Genomic DNA, 21892 nt, shown 5'->3' with positions numbered 1-21892 from the left:
CACAACATCTTGAGAGAGGCCAAGCCTCTCTAAGTGTTCCCGCTCAGGGGCCATGCCCACAAACGTTGGCCTAACATTGGGTGACTGTGGATCGCTCCCTCCACCTGGGAGAGAGCATCCCCCCGCCATGGAATTTCCCACGGTCTCCCTGACAGCATCCGCTGTATGCCGGGGAACCAGGACGCTCCCGTGCGCTCCGGGGCTATTAAGACCGCTATCAGCCGCTCCTCCTGCACTCGGTCCAGGAACCGAGGGATCAGAGGGACTGGTGGGAAAGCGTACAGTAACACCTTGGGCCAAGGTCTGTGTGCGAACGCGTCCACCCCCAGAGGGGGGTGATCCTGCCTTCTCAGGGAGAACCAGAGAGCACATTGCGCGTTCCCGCGTGCAGCGAACAGATCTACCTCCGCTCTTCCGAACCTGCTCCATACCTGGGAGACCAGCTCGGGGTGGAGGCTCCAGTCCCCTTGTCGAGGACCTCCTCTGGACATGAGGTCTGCCCCTCTGTTCAGCTCGCCGGGAATATATACTGCTCTGACAGAGAGTACGTGTGTGCGCGCCCAGCACAACAGCCTCCTGGCTGTGTCCAGCAGCTGCGCTGATCGTACACCTCCCTGACGATTTATGTATGCTGCTGCTGCCTTGTTGTCCGTTCGAATCAACACATGATGATTCCACAGCAACGGGGCGAAGTGCCGGATTACTTTCCATATGGCGAGTAATTCCAGCGCGTTTATATGAAGGGACATGTGAGGCGGCCACTGTCCCCCCACTGCCTGCGACATGCATGTTCCTCCCCACCCTGAGAGCGATGCGTCTGTGAACACCGAGGTGTGTGACGTCACTCTGCCGAGGGGAACCCCCACTGACAGGACGTGGGGATTTTTCCAGTAGGTCAGATCTAAACCTACGGACAGAGGAATGTACACCATGCGTCTCTTCTGACGCACGGGGTCGATGCGCAGGCGAATAAACCCTCTCTGAAGTCTCCTCATGTAAAGGAGACCCAGGGGGATCACCACGTGACCAGCTGACATCATGCCCAACAGCTGCATCACGGAGAGGGCTGTCACCACCCTGCCGGGTGTGACGCGCCCGAGGAGAGCTGTCAGATCCTCCACTCTCCGCTGTGAGAGTCGTGCTCTCATGCGGGCTGAGTTGAATTCCACCCCCAGATATATGATAACCTGGGAGGGAAGAGGACAGCTCTTCTCCCAATTGATTATGAAACCCAGGCTTGACAGGTGAGATACAAGTTGTACCGTCTGTAAAGCAGCTTCCTCTCTGGAGCGGGCCAGCAATAGCAGGTCGTCCAGATAAAATAACACTCTCATCCCTCTTCTGCGTAGCGGCTCCAGCGCCGTCTCTACACACTTTGAAAAAGTGCGTGGAGCCAGAGAATATCCGAACGGCAGTCGATTGAACTGGTACGCTATTCCCTGGAATGAAAAACGCAGGAATTTCCTGTGTTTTGGGATGATGGTTATGTGGAAGTAAGCATCCTTCAGGTCTATGGAGGTGCACCAATCTCCCTGGTGAACACACTCCATTACCTGTTTGATTGTCAGCATATGAAACGGTCTTTTCATTATCACCCTGTTGAATGCTGACAGATCTAGGATGGGTCTCATCCCCCCGGTCTTTTTCGGGATAAGAAAATAACGGGAGAAAAACCCCCGATTTTCTTTCCCCTGAGGAACCCTGGAAATTGCTTTCTTTAACAGGAGTTTCCGCAGCTCTGACTGGAGCGCAAGACACTGTTCTTGGGATGACAGGAGCGTTTCCTGAATCCCCTCGAACTGCGGGGGGGGGTAAGGCAAATTGCAGAGAGTACCCTCTGCTGATCAGCCTGCTCATCCATCCGTCCATTAAACATAACCGCCTCCACTCTGAGCACCGCTCTGAGAGCGGGCATACCTGTTTTTGTTGTGTTGTGGTAGTCATGGTGACAAGCCATGCCAGAGCCCTTGCCGCCGTTGCCCGTGAAGCAACCCAAGGGGGGCCCCGCCCTAAAGGGCTTTGAAGGGGTCTCCACACGCTGCATCACATACCGGCTCTCAACCTGTCTCTGTTTAGGAGAAGACTCATCAACAGGACCCTGAGGCGGGTTTATGCTCCAACTCGTGGAGGTGTGTGCAGTGCTATTCACCTCGTGCGTAATAGCCGCGCTAGGCTTAATACGACTGTGTGTAGGCACAACTGGAACAGAGAAAAAACTGCGCTGCTTGTTACCCAAAAGGATAGAAGTAGCCGGTTTAAATGTCAAGCCCTGTTGTCTTTTAACCGACTGGTTAAATACCGCAGGCTTATACAGCGAGCCTTGCTGTTTTCTAACCGACAGATTAGAAACAGCTGGCTCAAACGGCGAGTCCTTCTGTCTTTTACCCGAAAAGGAAAAAACAGATGGAATATGCAACAAGTCCCGCTGCCTTTTAACCAATAGATTAATGGCAGCCGGCCTGACTAGTGTGGGGGACATGTGAGACACAGTTGCTACAGACACACTGTTGAGATTTGAATCGTTTTTATTCAAAATTCTCTCTTCCCACATAACCCCCCCAAAGAGTCATCTTCGGTTCTGTTTCCTCGGAGGTTCCCTCGGAGGAGCAGACCAGGAGTGGGGGTTCCTTTTTCCCCTCCGACTCGACGCCTGCAGATCCTGTCTCTGTGGCGGAGGAGCGGAGACCTGGGACGGAGCCCCTGCAGCTGCCGAAGGGCGATTCTGACGCCGTTGCTGTTCTCGCCGTTGCCCGCGCTGCCCTCGCTGAGACTGTTGCGGGGGCTGCGGGTGCTGTCGTTGCTGTCGCTGCTGTTGCTGAGGACGTTTGTCCTGAAGCCAGCTAGCGTGACGCCTTATGTCTTCTGCCTGCTCCGCGGCAGATTTCATAGACTCCACCATGGTGTGGAACTGTGGCCCAAACAGTCCGTCCGGACTGACTGGCGCCTCCAGCAGCTCCTTTCCTGCACCCTCCGGTATATTCCCCTGCTGTAGCCAGAGGTACCGTTGAACCTGTGTCGCCCATGTCGCAATCCGCGCCTGCGAGACTGCGACTGCTGCGCACAGGGTAAGTGCAGTACTAGCCGCCTTACCTATCTCCTCAGCCTCCACTGAGGACATGGTTTTAGACTGCTCTGACATTTCCACCATGGAATTTGACAGCAACGCTATATTGTTTGCCGCCGCCGACGCCTGGAACGCACACTGATGCATGAGGTCAGTCTGTCAAGCGACAAACCGATCTTTGGCGGCAGCCAACATGGGTTGCCGTCCGGAAACCGTGTTGGCCTGCCTAGCCCCAAAGAATGCCGTGAGGTTCGGCTCTAGAGGAGGCACGGTCGGGAAATTCACGTCCGTGAATCCCTCCACTCTCGTGAGGGGCACGTATGTCCCTATCGGAGCTTTCATTGCTCCAGGGTCCCTCGCTGCCCCCTCCTGGTACTTCCTTATGGCCGGGAAGCGTGGCCAGATCGGGTCAGTCCTAACCCTGTGCACCCGGGAGAACACCCCGGACATATCATCCGGCGGTGAGCTCTCCTGAGCTAGGGGAACAGGGAGATTTCTCCAGGCGGCCGCCTTAGATATAATCTCCGGAAGTTCTAGGAGGATCCCACCGATCGATGGCAACGCCGTGGCGCCGGAGATAGGGATCACTGGGACGTACACCGGCCCTGCACCGGGCCCCATACCTGTCTCCTCCGTCCGGAGGGGAGAGATGATGGGGGAATCACCCGGTGATCCCTGAATGGAGGGGACGTAGTCGTCCGACTCGTGCCCTCCACTCGGATCCAGGAAATCAAGGGCTTTGTCCCCGGAGTACTCCTCCTGGACGTGCCAATCGTCCTCGGCGGCCGCAGTCGCGAGAGCGTCCGCTCTCTGCTGTCTGAGGGCCAGCGGGAGACGGGCACAATGCGAGCAAGACACCCCGGGATTGAGAGCAGCGTTCGCATGCTCTAATCCCAGGCAGGACTCACACTGTGAGTGCCTGTCAAAACTCATAATGTAGCCCGTTCCGCATACGAGGCAATCCCTGACACAGCCTTGACTTTCCTGTCCAGTCTCCATTTTACCGGAAAACAGAAGCTTTTTAGGAGGAATGCTTGTGTTACGGTAAGTAGCTCTTAACAGAACTGTTTTTGCCTGACAATGCTTCTGCAACGGAGTGCTGAAGAAAAGTGGGAGTAGATAGTAGGGCCTACTTCCTATTTATACGGAAGTGAGCCCGGAGGTGGGGCCCACGTCATAGGTGGGCGTGGATTAAATCTGTCAGTGCTGCACACGTGCAGGAGGGATTACCCAATAGCGATAGCCTTAGAGGGCGAAGCCTTATACGATATAGAACGAGAGTTACAACGAGAACGTGACGTCATATTTACACTAGACGGATCCTTTCTAGCCATAACCATTTTGTAGAGGGAAACCGAGCGCAGCTTACTTCCGCTTTTTGGGACGCGTCACTGCACCACTAAGTTGATGCGATTTGATTGGATTGTGAGGCAAGGGAAGCCAGCCGCCTCTGGCTTCCCTTGGCATGGCCCTGACCAATCACAGGTTGGCAGGGGCATGACGTGAGCCTCATCTGATTGGTCAATCCCTCCATTTTTTTTCACCAAGGGAAGCAAATTTCGGCTGGCCTCCTCTCGCAACAGAGAGTGCAATCTACTGTTTCACCATAACATCTAGAGGGGCGCTGTTTCACTCTTTGTAAAATACTCAATGAGAATGGGTGAGAGACGGGCCGGCAGCAACACACAACAAAGAATTTCCGAAACTCAACGAAGTGTTTTTATTTATTTATTAAAATTATAAATACAATCCGAAAAAACAGGGGAAGCTTCCCTTGGCCTCCAGGAAAAAAACCACTGCTAATAAATGCAAAAAAACTGTAGTTTTTGTCTGATATAACAATAAATACAACTTTATTAGCTATCAAGCTATGAAATATGTTTTGCGGCTCCAGACAAAAAATCTTGCAGAGCCCTGGTTTAACTGTAAGTAAAGTGTAGGTTAACTTGACCACTTCGAGTCTCACAGTAACATGAGAGTAACTGACCGCCACCTATCCCATTACTCATTATTTGTTTTAAATACTTCGTTTTTCATTTAAAGGTGACCTATCATGCAAAATGCACTTTTGTACTTCTTTTATACATGAATATGTGTCCCCGGTGTTCCAGGGAACTCACCAAGTGTCAGAAAACACAACCCTCTCTATTTTCCTCCATACCCAAATCTCTTAAAAAGGGGCTGCAACGGATCTGATACAAACTTATCCAGATTTGAACACTTCTATTACGTCACAGAGGTGGCGCTACGGCTATTGGGCCAACTCCACCAATCAGGAGGAGACAGCCACGGACATTGCCGTTCAAAAGCGCTTCAGACGCTGTAGTACATATGCCGGGCCTGTAGATGGTGCTGTTCTCACAGAATCAGCCCATGAAAAGACAGTGTTAAATTGAGCGAAATGAGGAATGGCTAAAATGCATGATCTGTTTGGTATTTTGAAAAATAAAAGTATGAATATGCCTTATATAGGTATGGTCCTACACTATATTATTCAAATATAGCATGATAGGTCCACTTTAACATTAATCAAACTGTATTTAAGGCTTATTTATTTTCTAATTGTGTACATATTTTCTTCAAATAGGCCAAAGAGCGCCCCCTTTAATCCCATTGTTGAAGCAGGTCATTTTGTGTGGTCAAGGGTGGTACTGCAATGCGCTCACACAAAATGGTCGAGTCTGCCAGGTAAACTCTAGGTGAAGCTTTTAAAATGATTATAACAATATTGAAAACACCCGCCTTGCTGCTCATAAGTAAACCTATACTTTGACAATTAAAAAAATGTTTTGGGCATTTGAAAAATGTCAATAAAAGTGCAAAACACTGGATCCAGTTCTGACCAAAAACAAATCTATTCATTATTATATGGCTTCGTTTTCAAACGAGATATACTGATGACCTTAAATGTGTTTTGAAAACATTTTTCTAACAAACACACAAATATGGGTGTGCAAATCCATTCAACTGTCAGATTTAACAACAGTACATTTCACACTCAATATCTACATCAACAGCATCACAGTTATTATCCATTAATTAGTTGGTTGCATTTTATTTATTTTTTTAGACAAACTGATTGTGATTTCTGATATGAAAAGGTTTCAGCTACTCTACGCCAAATTATACAAGCTTCTATTTATTTCAAAATGCATTAAAGAGGACACTAACAAGGAATCTGATCCTTAAAAAGGTAATTTACTGTATAGCCAACTTATGTCAGCTGGTGCCACAAATAACAGATTGGATGTATAGCCAACTAACACAGACTACTTTTTGTATATGCATGGATATTTTAATTTTGGATTAGTCATAACTGACATCTCTGTGTATTATGACAAAGAGGTTGTTTCATAGGGAGTGAGACCTGTGCACAGTTTGTTTTTTATATTTAGTAACACGAGCATAGTTTTCATTAGGTGTCTTACTTTTTTACATTCTCATAACATCCAACATGGTCATTTATGGTCAAGTTCAAATGTAGGAAAAAACAATTTACACCAAAGTTCAGGTAAGAAAAACACATTCACAACACACCGATGAGACTTACTTTTATAATATTTAAAACAAAATAAAATAACTTGCTTAGCTTAGCCCAATAATGATTCATAAATTGTACATTAATTTAAATATTCCACCCAGAAACGTGTTTTGCATTATTAATTAATAATTGTAATGAACTTCTTAATTGCCTTCTCGGTATTAAAACGGTTTCAACCTGTGTTTGATTGACAGATCCACTCTCATCTGAGTAAGGTTGGAAAATATATACTGCCCCTTTGTTAGATTCATATAACCAAACTCATGTTAAATCTGACATGTCAACATTTGCACTTAACCTGTTAAGCCCAAGAGCCCCCTGCACAGGGGGCTGCGGGGTATTTTTTCACAAAACTGTGTCTCAGGGCATCTTAATATTTAAAAACCTATTCATGTGTCATACTCACTTAATGGTAAGAAACTCAGCTAACTGGAGATACGAAACATTTTTACCGAAACAAAGCACAAGTCTCACAAGAAGCGTCTAAATGAGCCCTGAGCGAAAAAATGAGCACTTAGCACAGAACTCAAGGTAAAAATACCCTTATTACTTATCGTAACTGCTCATACAAGATATCAGATTAAAACAGATTGATTGAGATTCCACAGATTACATAGGTATTGGTATCATCCGTGAGCGATCAGAACTCGCGACAGGGGAAGCAAACACAGACATCACAACATGTAGCATTACGGAGCATTCACGGGAGATCGTCTCACCTTAGCTGTTATTCTGATCAAAACTTGTGTTCAATGGCATTAAAACAATAAAAACTCTACTGAAGGTTAATCCATAGGTTAATCCAATGTGTCTGTCTGTGTCACTCTGAAATGATTACTGATAATCAATCATTCCATTTTTATGTAAAAAATCGCAGCTTCCAGTTCCGGGGCATTCTGGCTGCGCATCACTCATTCACCAATGGGTAATGTTTAGATGGATTTTAGGGACTTCCCCTCGATTATATTGGCTCTAACGGTTAAAAAGAGATGTCAATCATCAAAATCGACCGAGGGGGGCCAGAGATATGGAAAATGCACCCAAATGACCCCAGAAGTGTTTTTTCTAAATCTCTCTAAAAAGGTCAAATGTCACTTGTTTTGCATCAATCTTGATACAGGGTACTTATTATAGTTTGGATTCTTTAAGCTTTTAGTCTACCATCCCATCATTCAAATGTGGTTTTCACTATAAGTATTTTTTATTTTTTTGGAAAGACACTATAATTTAATTTGTTTTACTTTGTTCAATCTGAATTTACTTTAAAATTAAAACAATCTATATTGATTCTGACTTTTCTACATCCAAATCACAGGTTTATCATTGCTTTGAGAAAAACATTATTAATTTACCCCTTTTAGAAGTGAAGTTATAGTAATTTGTTCTGGGAATGTCATTTTCGAGACTGAGACCTGAAAAACAGGCTCAGGGCTCAACAGGCATGTTAGGCCTGACTTCACAATTGTTTCCCCGCTATTGGCACATCATCTAATATTGAAGTTTATATACGTCATCTAACATTTGTTTGACTGCAAGGTTGGTCATGCCAGGGTTAAAAAGTATGTGCATAGGAAGTGTTGTGGATTATGCATTAAATGTGAATTTTAATTACCTTATATCGCTGACTTTGGGTGGTGTGCGGCATTCGTGTTTGTTGTTTTTATTTTTAATCTAGGTAGATGTATCAAAGTTTTCAGGAAAAATGAATACTAGCCGTAATTATAACTTTTAATTATATTAATGAGAATGCTATCAACAAGGCGGAAACGAGTAATGAAACAAATGCTGTGACATGAATTTGGCCTCATTCCATGCAAAACAGAGCAGTGGTCTAACCAGAGCCAAAGTAACTGTGTGGGAGTAAAGGAGCCATAAATAATGATAGATATAACTTAAATAAAGCATAGTGGATCAGAGATGCATGGTCTATTTTTGTGGAATATTGAACGTTATATACTTATTTCAAACATTTGCTCTATGAAGTTTAGGAACAGCATTTATAACAAACTTTGAAAGTCCTATTGCACTGTTCATAGCATGAGTTTGCCTGAGCATCACATGCTGTATATCAGTGTTTAACGTATTGCATCCTGCAAAGCTTCTCTCAATCCTAATAGCTTCTCAGACTCAAGGTTGTGCCGTGTTTGGATATCCTGTTATTTAGTCGTACCTTGAACCATCACTGTGACATTCCCTTGGCTTGGCGCCTGTTGAATTTGCAATTGCAGTTCATTGTTGTCCCAGTGTAAATTCCAGATAATGGAAAATGGGCAATATCCAGTTAGCTTAGTAATGCTCCTCTCGATAATGTGATTGACGAAGCAAGGACGGCAAGAGTGAAGTGACTCTGAAGCTTGATAATTGAACATTTTTTAAACTACACGGTTGTTGGTTCAAATTCTCTTTAATTTTAACATCCCATCAGCAGCACTGCCTTTGTAGTTCATAATACCTTCTTGGTGACCTGCCATTACTTAGTGATTAAAATTCAACACCACTCCACAGATGCTGTCTTTCATATTTGCATTTCATGGCTTTTCTTGCATTTTCCTATAAACAAATATCTGTTTTGTAGCTGTTGGTGTCTGATAAAACACGGTGATGACTCAGCCCTTAAATGGCTTTTGAAATGTTTGTTTTTGAAACCTGGTGTTCAAAATTCATTTAGTGTGTTTCTTTAACAAAGAGATGAACTAGCATGGGCATAAATAGCCATGGCAGAACAAAACAAACATAATTTACTCAACCTCTATCCAGTGAAATAAGAAACAAACACCACCCTTTATTAAGTTCAGAAAGAGATTAAGCAAATGTTTGCATCTGCAATATCATCGGCCGACCTCCACTGCTACCTTCACCAGCGGTGTTCATCACATTCGTGTATCACATTATATAATCCCATCTTTTAATATTCACAAAGAATCCTCACAGTCGGTGCTTGGAAATAACTTTATTCAGATTCCAACTGCTGTATAATTCTGAATCTCAGAATGCAATTAACACAGGGGCCAGCCCTATTATTTCTTGGCAGTCATAGAGTATTCCTCCGAAATGAGAAGATTGGCTGATACGAGGAGCAGTGAGATACCCTGTGTAAATTACAGAGGTATTTACTGCATGCACCTGTAATTGTGACTGTGGGGGATACATTCCTGTTGCAATTTGTAGTGGATGATTCATCTTCCTTCCAGAAGGGTCATGAAGAGGAAATTATTATTGAGCTATACCAGGAAGCATTATTGAGCTGTAATTTAGTGATATAGTTCTTCCTAGAACCAGAGAAGCGTATACAGTTGGTTATACTGTATATATATGTAATAATAATAATAATAATAATGCATTTTATTTATATAGCGCTTTTCACAACTCAAAGACTGTAGACTGTATTTCTTTCTTTAAACCAATGGTACATTTTAAAGTATTACATATTAGTTTAAAAAAAAAAAAAAATCTTTGTAGAACAAAGTAGAAATAACTAGAAATGGGTAGATTTTGTGACAATCCATCGTCTATCGCAACAATTTGTCCCAATGCCATAATCAAAACTGGGATGTTAATGTTATCATCTGCTGTAACCACTTGGATGGACACTCAGCAATGATACAAGCTATATAAAAATCGATAAAATTGTTATCTCATTCGCCTAAATCAGAAAACCTCTCCTGCTACTGCGGACAACGTTTCATACACACTAATTGAAATAGGGTAATTCTATCCTTGTGCTTAGTTTGAATTATGGTGTTGTCTGCAAGCGAAAATCTCAATTTTCTCGAATGTGATTACAGTTAACAACCTATAATGTAGCAGGCCCCCTCCGTAACACCCAAACTGTAAGTTAAGTCATGGAAAGTTGGCCTTTTGTATGTTTATTGCATGTTTTGCAAGTTGTTTCCTTTGTTTTGGGGTGAAAAAACTCACCTTTTTAAAAACCCTTCCTGTGTCTCCTCATGCCTCCCAGCTCAGTCCCTCACAGAGATAATGATCTTATCACAACAACACGCTCATTTTCTCAAGATAACAGATTAATTATCTTGTAAACAAAATAAAGTTCCTGTCAAGAAAACAAATTAACAGAATGATTATCTAATTACCACAAGAAGAGATTTTGCGCTATCTGCAATAATTCATTAAAACAAACGTTATAATGGAAAAAGAACATGCACCCTGGGTAGTGTAGCACCTGATTTCAGCTGAAAATATCTTATATATTACTTACCCATGATTAGAGCATTGAGTGTATGTCAATCAAGGTCTAACATGGACAGAATTATTTTCTTTCTGATAGAGATATTGTTTGAAATGGACTTTCCCATTTATGACCAGCTAAACTATGTACAGCAACAGAACTCACACACTCCAACAATATACTATTCTTTATAATTGGGTTATCACTTCATCAAAACTGGTTACTTATCATGTTATTTTGAGAGAACAACATTTGATCTTTTTTAGATAATATGATAATATAACATCTTATTCAATAAAAAAAACACAATCAATTATCCTGATCATCATAATTAAGATATTTGTTCTTCAATCTCAGTCATGCTGTACTGTATGATTTGTCATCTTGAGATAATAAGATCATTTTTTTACTAAATGCAATGCTTTTGCAATTTCCATAATGTACAATGTATTTCAAATGATATGAAAACACAAACTCTCAACATGGATATGCCATATTTTGCACAGTAACTCTTATATTACTGGCTGATAAAGGGAAAACCTTCTCCACAAATAGCCACAGTGTTCAAAGTGATATCAAAAGATAAGTGGACTGAAGGGATGAGTAGTCGATTTTCTCATTTTCTTCACACATGTACACACACACACACACACACACACACACACACACACACACACACACACACACACACACACACACACACACACACACACACACACACACACACACACACACACACACACACACACACACACATGCTCATCATTTTCATTCAGCAGTGCAGAAAGTGTGTTCTTCTGATTAATTACAGCAGAGATAAGATGTCTCCCTGCCCTTAATTAAAAAGACAGGATGGTGAATTTCAAATACTTGAGTGAGTTTTAACCCTCATGAATATGCTCGACTCCGTGCTAACTTTCGAAGTTAATAACTTTAACCTGACAAAGCAAAAACTGGTCAATTAGTTATGAATTCAATCTTACAAAGCTGTTAAAGAGACAGGAATAAAATTAAAGTTGTAAATAAGGTTATGACACTAAAATAGATCTGCTGCATACAATTTAAATATGAAATGCTTAAAAAGTCACCTTACCTTAAGCTTGACACAGTGGAATGTCAAAAATATCAATACACTGCAGATATCTACAACAACAGATGGAAACACAATTTAACAATTTGCTATATATATATATAGAAATATATATATATATATATATATTGATATATGTCAATGTGTTTCCTCTGGCAATACAGAATATGAATGGATATGCTCACAAGAGAAAGCATTCATCAGCGTTAATGCTTTCTTCAGTGGCACCAAAGGGAGCACCAGTAAATACAGTAACCGTCCTATTTCTTGAGGCTATGAACTTTCAGATGGACACTCTAAAAGCATTTGGCATCTCTTTACTTGTTGGCTTCCTTGTAGCCAAACAAGGGTTGAAAGGGTAGAGAAGAAGTTTGAAATTGTTGAAAGTGCAAAGTTTGACTGAACAGCGTCTGGTCCCATTGCCGCTTTTTCAGCTGTGTTAGAGGCATATACCTCAAACACCTCAGATTCAAGAAACTTTAAAGAAACTTTATAAACTAAGTTAGACATGTTGACTTCCATCTTGAATCCTTGAGTTTTATATTTTGTCTGTTGCCATCAGGCCTGGAATTTCGTCATTTTAGGGGCAAGGCCACTTGGCCTTTTGAGTTGTCAATTTTTTAAGGGCACAAAGGCCAAAAGCCAGGGCACCAAGGCCATAAATTAAAACAATGATTTAACATACGATATGAAGTGACTACGATTGTATATGCATTTACAATACTTTTATATATATTTATTAAGCATTCAATGGACACCAAATTGCAATTAAACAAAGCTTGACGCTCGTCAACTATCAGCTGGAGGGCGGGGGAGCCTCGCTGCGGGGAAGCAGTGTGTGGACCTGTCAGCGCAACTTACATGATGCCGAATTTAAAAAACACATTTAAATAGTTGGTTTAAACGGCATAATAATAAGGACGATCGTCCGTTCTGTGATTCTCCAGAGCACAAATGTTATGATATTAGGGTCATGCAGAGTGAGATGAGATCGCTCTCCCTTTAAGAGAGAGAGAAAGGGGTGCGGCTTGTGCATGTGTGTTTGTGAATGGTAGAGCGACAGTGAGGGAACGTGTATATGTTTCTGGAAGTGAAACGCGAAAGCAGAAAAACAGAGGTCTGTGATGTATTTTGTGAAACAGAAGAACAGCTAAATAAATGCAACGTCCTCCCAAGAAGAGCTCGCCTCTCTCCAGTCATTTAAGCTAAAGTGGGTTATTGAACCTGAAGCTTGTTGCTTCTGCCCTCCTCGACTACGGTCTGGGAGCCGACAGGAAAGTTCAACACACAGATGGCCAGTCCGCCCCTTTGTAGCATATTATTTCGATGAGAGATGAGCAGATCGCCACTGGGCTTTCAACTAAATACACAGCCACGCAAAAACTGCGGCATTTGTACAGCTCCTTATGGTTACTGCAATTAGTGAAGTGCTTTCCTCCGTGGTAAAACGATCAGAACTGCACCACAGAGGAAAGCGGCAGAAAGTCAACTGGAGATAAAGAGAGCGGGGCTGCGTTGCGTGCATGGCTTCCTTCTGCAGGTAACGGGGAGACGAGCTCTGGCGGCGGTCTCGCGTTCAGGATCCGAAAATTAATTTAAATATTTTGCACACTTATTCCACTTATTCCTAGTGTGCCACTGGTTATGCCAATGCTGGCACGCGTGCCAGGGGTTGCTGACCCCTGGCGTATAGTAATCATAGATAACACGGCAGGGTCCGTTACAGTTTGTTTTCATCTGATTTCAAATAAACAAAGTCTTGGCTTTCAGAATATTAAACTTGTTTCGGCAAATTCAGATGATAAATACAACTTTGAAGCTTGTAACGGCATAATTACAAGCGGAGAACGGAGTAACTTTACGTCAAAGCAGGCATAACAACAGCCGGTGTTTCTTGTGAGTGTTTTCCCCGGGAAACTAACACAATACACACAAACGCAAAAATACACAAACACACACTCGCGAGCTTCCCCCAGACCATTAATACAAACTAAAATATGTTTCCTCCGTTAGAAAGCTAGGAATATCCTCTTTCCAACAGTGTATAACTCAAAATGTGTCTTCGGGTCAATGTGACTGATTTCGATGGAGCAAGTTTAGGCACGAAAAATACTAACAGTAGAAATACATTGCTTTTATGTGCTTCATCCTCTGAAAACCACAGGATGGCGACTGTCGCACATACTGACATAGGTACGCTCCTTTTTATTATTGTCACCTGCATAAGCAATAATCCACATCGAGTTCGCTAACGTTACTAGCTTAAACAAACGTAACATGCAACGTTAGCCTAATCCAAAATGCTCTACTACGGCTTACCTTTCATATTGCTCGTCAGCGCAGACTCTCCCATCGCGAATAATTGAAATTCTTTGTGGCAAACTGTGCAGAAGGCGAATCGTTGGGTTGATCCTCGTTTTAGCCACAGCTTGTATTTCTTTTCGGATAGCCAACGCTCGTTAAAACAGCAACCTCCTGGCATACTGTCATTCTCTCATTAGAATGCCCAGGTCACACAAATAAAACACTTGCAGGTCGCGCGCATAGCGCGGGAAGGCCGGAGCGGAGCTGTTTTATGTAGAAGCGAAGCAACTAAGCGCGCTCCGACTTCTTTATTTTCTTTTAATCTAAAAAGCGAACTATTCAGTCAGACAACAATTTATTGTAAAAGTAAAGCATTTACAATTTCAAGCACTTTATCTCAAATCCAAGCACCATTCCCAAAATTCAAGCACTTTTCAAGTCATGAAAACACCTCGTAAAAATTCAAGCATTTTCAAGGATTTCAAGCACCCGTACGAGCCCTGATAACTTATCCAAGTAGTAACAAAAACACTTCAAAATATTATAATTATGCATTACCATACGAGCAAGAAATAGTTATGTTATCCATAAAATTACACTTAAAGCTGGACAAATGAAAAACTTAACGGCAAACAGGATCATCACAAAACCTTACCTCACCTCAGCCTTTTCTTGAGCGGAGAATCAGCTAGCTTGGTCCTAGACCGTCCTACGCACACGGACGCGTGAGGGGGTGGGCGGAGATAGGTCCTAGACTGATGTCAACTGTCATCATAGACCGTTCGAGCGGTGCATTCCAGGCTCAAATCAAGCGCACCGCTGATTTTTACAAAAAAAAATTGTCCAAAAAGGACATCCAATTTGTACAATGCTGTGTTGGCAAGTCATTTATTTTCCTTTAAATGGAACCTTTATTAACAACGGGGACATCATGGCATAGCCTATTGAAGAACACTCAACACTATTGATGAGATCATAATCCAACCCAGTCTCATGGCATTTTGTGTTATAGTCACGACATTTAATCTATTGATTCGTGTTCACCAACACGATTTCCCCATTTTTTTCGTGTCACACAGAACGATTTTAAAAGCAATGTATTTCTATTGGTAGTGTGTTTCGTGTTTTTGTCCGGTCGGGTCTTGGAAGACCGGAAGCTGTGTGGTTCATAAAAACATTTTATTACTCAATATCAAGCCACTTTTATTGTTTTTATTTCAAATTCTATAATGTCAGACTTTTTTTGCCATCCGTGAGGAAAATAAATTGGGCTCAGAATACTGAAAGCTGTATTTTTTTATAATTTGTTTCCTTCTAATTTGTTATTGTTTTCTAAATAACACACTGTTATATACTCAACAATAACACACAATTATCCTTGTTTTTATTTATTTGTTTGATTTTGTTTCTTTTTTGCCGTCCGTCAGGAACTGAATTTCAAAGTAAAGTCACCGGAAACAGACGTAGGCGATACACACCCACTGAACTGATTACCCAAGATCCTCAGCTATGGTTGAAGCTCGGTGATTGGATGTTTTAGCCGCAATGCACGTTGGGATATGGTGTTAATGTGATATGAAATAACTATCAACAGAATTACGCTTGGGGTGAAAACAGTATTTCTGGTCTCAAAGTTTGCATAGTAATCTGCAGTATCTCATCAACTAAACACATCAGTTTATCCTTGTTAATTAAACAACATTGATTGGTTTGAATTGTGTACAATCCTTTTGTGTTTTCCCCCTTCGATGTGTTGGTGAACATGAATCAATAAATGTCGTGACTATAACACGAAATGCCGTGAGACTGGGTTGCATAATCACTGTCTGTATTTTACGACCATCCTATAACTGTTGAGACATTTGACTCAGTGTTACAAATTGCCTCACATAAAACATACATCAAAAAATGTGAGATGTAAACCCTCTTAACACAATATCAAGGTCAATCAATAACAACCAGCTTTAGACATCTGCGGCGGCTCAATCCCCAGTTACATTTGAGTCGCCGAGAGGCTAAACTTGGCTATAAACTGTGACGCGTTTTCGAAAAGAAAGTCCTTATTGAAGCAATATAGTTTTAGGGATATTTAATAAACAAAATCAAAACATAGTAACTATGGACAAAACGGTCAACAGAAAAAATGACAGCACAAGCTCACCCTCTGTCATGTGCAATCGAAATCAAACAGGTGACTTATATAACCAAACAACACCCATGTGACAATTACCGGAAGTGCTCAACAAACAAATAAAGGTGACGTAAACGAATAATAATAATATAAATAATGAACTTGAGCTAAGTAGCGTTATGGCACCTACAACATCTATGTTTTCAAGGCTATTTGTATGAAATAATGAACTAGCATAGTTTACTGGTCTCAAGGGTGCAGCAGTTGTTGCCTCCTGCTTTGGTAGAAGTTGAATTATGCCATGAAATGTGTTTCTAAATGGTTCCCAGAAGGTTGGTCAGTATTAGAGTCAGATTAGCGTGGCTACCTTCACACTCAGTTTGTTCTAGTGAAGGGCAAAGTTGACAGGAGGTGTGGGGGGGTCAACATTCAAATCAATCACTGGGCAGAAACTGATCGATTTGTTTCTCCAGAGACACAGTAACTCATAAGGAGTATAGATCAGCTGTCATCCGGGAGATTTCTGACCTTTTTCCATCTTTTTTGCAACCTTAAAAGCATGAAGGCAGTATATTTTTCATTAAAACGGCCAGTTGGCGACCTGTTTTTATCCATATCCGTCTTAATAAGTATTGCGTCTCAGTTTATTTTGTCTCGTTTTGACAAATAAAGCTCAAACATAAACAACAGATAAGAATAAAAGAATACATTGCATTTACACATATCCATATCTACATTAGATAAGCAGTGTTCCCATCATGCAAAACATTCATACAGCATTAAGCATAGCCAATTCGAGCTGATACATTCCTGAAGACCTTTTTCCATTATCTCTCATAGATGTGTAAGAAGACAAAGGCGGCTTGTTGCATTTTTAAATCGCAGCCTCTAATTCTTCTACGCATTACAGATACACGGTTTCTAGATCTAAAATCAGTCAATGAAAACGATGTTAATTCGCATTTCTATATTTGCGACATTCTAAACTTGAGCTTAAAATTCATTGTACATTTGAATGAAAAGCCTTCCAGAAATGTACATATCAAAATATTTTCTAATATTTCGACACTATGGTTCTGGTTTGGCTTGGTTAAATCACAGAAACATTAAATGAAATCAGTGTTGGCAGTAAGAAGGAAATGGGTAACGAAAAGGTCTAATGCTTTGTTGACACAGCCATCCATCCCAACCTCCTTCATAAGACCTTCTGCAGCCACGATGCAGTACGTCTTCCATTACCCCTCAGACACCAGAGGCCCTTGTCAAGAAAACGTAGGTCATTTTGGCATTTGAACAAATGACAAATGCTCTCTTTTTTTTCTGGGATGACAGATTCCTTTGAAGTGACTATCAATCACTGTGAGTTGAACAGTGGATGTCCACCTTTTTCTTTTGTTCTATAAATCCTGTATGTTCATGTCTGTTGAGCGACAGGCCTTGGAGGGATTAGTAAAATCTAAGCCACATCATATGTTGCCCCAAACAGAAGCTGCCTGTCACCTCTTAAAACCTTAGTAAAAATATGATCTTTAAACGCATATTTACATCATTTAACATCCTTTAGGATTTATGATATCCTTCACAGTATACATTTGAACATATGAAATGGCTGATCACCACTTTCATTGAATTTTGGAGGATTTAGTCAACTTTGTAACACCCATAAAGAAAAGGAATTAGTAACCATCCGGATCAGATAAAATACACACACCCACACACACACACCCCCCCCCCCCCACACACACACACACACACACACACACACACCCACACACACACACACCCACACACACACACAAACACACACACACACACACACACACACACACACACACGCATAGACACACACACACACACACACACACACACACACACACACACACACACACACCCCCCCCCCCCCCCCCCCCCCACACACACACACACACACACACACACACACACACACACACACCCACACACACACACACACACACACACACACACACACGCATACACACACACACACACACACACACACACACACACACACACACACACACACACACACAATTTGACACATTTCCCGCTCGTATATGCCCATCCCCCCACATGGATCACACCTGGCCCACGCAATACATACTCAGTGTCTATACTGCAGTTGTTCATGTATACCAGTAGTCTGATACAATGTTTGCAGTTTGAAAGGGTATTCAATGACATTTGGTGATGATTAATGTTTTTTGTGTTTGTGTAATAGCAGTTAAAACAGGACCGGTCAAATTTGACCGCGAACACCAAAGTAAGGGAGGGGGAAACGAAGACAATAGAACCGTTCATTTGCATAATTAAAAAAAAAATTCCAGGTTGAGCATTATTTTTATTTTTTTGTGGACCAAGTAATTTTTGTATGAATAACAAGACAACAGTATTAAATACACTAATGAGGTATCAATGAAATATCATATTATTAGGATATTGGTTCAAAGTACAAAAACCCACATTTCTTGTGTAGTCCAGATCTCCTTTAAAAATAAATATGACATAAATAAATAAATACTTACCTAAGTTACAGATAAAAATTGTGGTTGCAATAAATGTTTTCTGCTTAAATCCCAAAAGAAGTCGACAATATCCTCTTCTGATTTATTCTGAACAAACTGCTAATGCTATTTTTACAGTTGTTACAATCATCATTTCATGTTTACCAAAGCATTTTTCCTCAGAAATATCACATATAATAACAGATAACCATCAGATGGCAGACAAAGTAATAAAACACCCCATTAAAAATCAGCGACGTGCGGTCAGGGGAGGCAGAGCCTCTCCTGTCATACTCCAATGTAACGGAAAAATAACTAAAGAAAAACTAAATAGTAATAGTAATAATAAAATGTCTCCACTGATCTGTGTTGTAAGTGTGATTTATGTATGATTCCAATCGCTTTTTAAAGTCAAAATCAGCAAATTTGCCGAGCTCCGCTACAACTACGGGTAGTGATGAGAAGTGAGGCAGGGACGAGCTCTGCCTCTCGTAAGCCCACAGTAACTATAGGTTACTTACGTAACCCCAGTTCTCAGAGTAACATGAAGTGAGATGTCTCACTATGGGATGCGCCTCATCGCGGAGCAAACAGAAGCATCAATCTCATTACGCCAATCCTGATTGGCTGGTGATCTTGACGTCAGCGTCAGGGAATCTACCCCCTATAAGTAGCTTGCGCTACGCCGCATGCATCATTCAAAATAAGCACCTCTTCTCGCTTCACCATAGCAAGGAGGGCCGTCTGGTGAGACATATCACTTCATGTTACTCTGAGAACTGGGGTTACGTAAGTAACCTATAGTTCTCATTCGTAACACTCCGTTCGATGTCTCACTATGGGATATTGTAGCTCCCGTATTGCCAGACGAGCTTATCTCGAAAATCACCAAACCCAACCAGAATTGAACAGTTAGAGCTCTAACTCAGCAGGGGGCCCAGCACTGCATGGGCCACACTGGGAGCAGAGACGTCTAATCTGTAAAAGCGGACAAAAGTGAGCGGCGAGGACCAGCTCGCCGCTGCACAAATGTCTTGGATGGAAACACCCCTGAACAAAGCCCAGGATGTAGCCAGACCATGAGTCGAATGAGCACGCAAACCCGAAGGTGCCTGCAGACCCTGACTCGTGTAAGCCAAAGCAATTGCCTCCACAATCCAGTGAGAGAGCCGTTGCCTAGTAACAGGCTTGCCCTTCTGAGGGTTAGCCCAGGACACAAAGAGTTGGTCTTTATGACGAAACTCTTCTGATCTGTCCATATAAGTGCGTAAAGCACGGACTGGACATAGCAAATTCGGCTGCTGTTCCCCGGAGGGACACGGCGGCGGAGGAAATGCCTCAATGTCAATGGGGGTACATGAACCAACCACCTTAGGTATAAAGGCAGGGTTGGGCTTCAGCAACACTCTCGTTAACCCTCGGGCGAACTGAGTGCATGAAAGATGTACAGATAGCGCATGAATGTCACTGACTCGCTTGGCGGATGCCAGGGCCAGTAACAGCACTGACTTGAGTGACAGGTGCTTCATGTCAGCTTCTTCCAGGGGTTCAAATGGGGCTCGAGTGAGCCCATCTAAAACCACTGTCAAGTCCCATAAGGGCACCAGTGACCTGGAAACAGGAAGGAGCCTGCGAGCTCCCTTCATAAAACGGCAGACCAGAGGATGTTGGCCGGCCGTCTAACCCTCAAAACCCACATGGCATGCAGCAATAGCAGCCAGGTAGACTTTGATCGTGTAGAAAGCTCTGTGTTTATCAATTAGGTCCTGTAGAAATGATAAAATCACTCCCACAGGGCATTGAAAAGAGGTGTGCCCTTTTTGAAGGCACCAGTCCTCAAACACCCTCCACTTACAGTCATAAAGACACCTAGTGGAGGAAGCTCTCGCACCCTGAATAGTGTTTATCACCTTCTGCGGGAGACCCACTGCATTCAGATTATACCACTCACGGGCCAGTCCCATAGGGCCATGCGCTCCGGGTGTGGGTGAAAGATCGTCCCCCCCGCCTGAGACAGTATGTCTCTGCGTAGGGGGAGCTGCCACGGCTGACCGCACAGCAGCTGATATATCTCCGCCAGCCAGTACATTGCAGGCCAGTGCGGAGCTATCAGGATCATTTTGTGTCGCCGTTCCCTCACTCTGGCCAGAACTGGGGGTATCAGCGCCAGGGGTGGAAACGCGTACAGGAGGACCGGAGGCCAAATGTGCGCGAGCGCGTCCACGCCTAATGGTGCGTTTGGATCGCGCATTGAAAAGAAAAGCTGACAGTGAGCATTTTCTTTTGATGCGAACAGATCTACCGCGACTCGGCCGTAACGCACCCACAGCTGGCTCACAACCATTGGATGTAGAGTCCAGTCTGCATACAGTGGTACACCTCTGGACAGCAGGTCTGCCCCGAGGTTCATCACACCCGGTACGTGCGTCGCTCTCAGAGAGAGGAGACGGCCGCAGCTCCACAAGATCAGTTTGCGTGCCAGCATGTGTAACTGGAGAGAGCGCAAATTGTATTGTCCGTCCTCACGAGGACATGGTGTCCTCTGAGAAAAGGCAGAAAGCGTTTTAGGGTGAAGAACACCGCTAAAAGCTCCAGGTAATTTATGTGCGACCGCTGGAGGTCTCTGCTCCAGAGACCCCTCACCGGACGACCTTCGTATACCTGCCCCTGTCAGACATGCGTCTGTGGTGACCACCTTCCGTGAAAGGACAGCACCCATAGGCACGCCCCGTACCAGAAAAGTCGGGTGCAGCCAGTGGCGCAGTGCCATTACGCATTTCACAGTAACCATCACTCTCAGCGCTCCATGGCGGGGTTTAGTTTTAGAGCGGCTACCCAGCGCTGAAACTCCCTCATGTGTAACCGTCCCAGTCGTACGACCAGGATGGCTGACGCCATGAGCCCCAGTAACCGCAGGCATGATCTGAAAAGAACATTTTTTCGCAGCTGGAAATGAGCGAGGCAAGCAATGAAAGCTTTCACTCTTTCCGCTGACAGGCGGGCTGTAAAAGGCACCGAGTTCAGGTGTAAACCCAGGAAGATTACAGTCTGTGC

General features: G+C 43.1%; 1 protein-coding gene across 3 annotated transcripts in view; it reads right to left on the bottom strand.

Annotated features, from left to right (window-relative positions):
- The window catches only part of srrm4 (serine/arginine repetitive matrix 4), a 129684-nt gene extending 114935 nt beyond the window's left edge, over positions 1-14749 (bottom strand). For 2 of the 3 annotated variants that reach the window (XM_079690568.1, XM_079690570.1), the window contains exon 1: positions 14201-14749. The gene's annotated coding sequence lies outside the window, so the exon portion shown is untranslated. Of the gene's footprint in view, positions 1-11884; positions 11935-14200 lie in introns of all 3 variants that reach the window. The other variant, XM_079690569.1, reaches the window with a different exon arrangement.
- Between the last annotated feature and the right edge of the window lie 7143 nt (positions 14750-21892).

The sequence above is a fragment of the Notothenia rossii genome (genome assembly GCF_949606895.1).
Source record: "Notothenia rossii genome assembly, chromosome: 6".
Lineage (NCBI taxonomy): Eukaryota > Metazoa > Chordata > Actinopteri > Perciformes > Nototheniidae > Notothenia > Notothenia rossii.
Note: the sequence above shows the minus strand (reverse complement) of the source record. Positions and strands in the feature narration are given on the sequence as shown.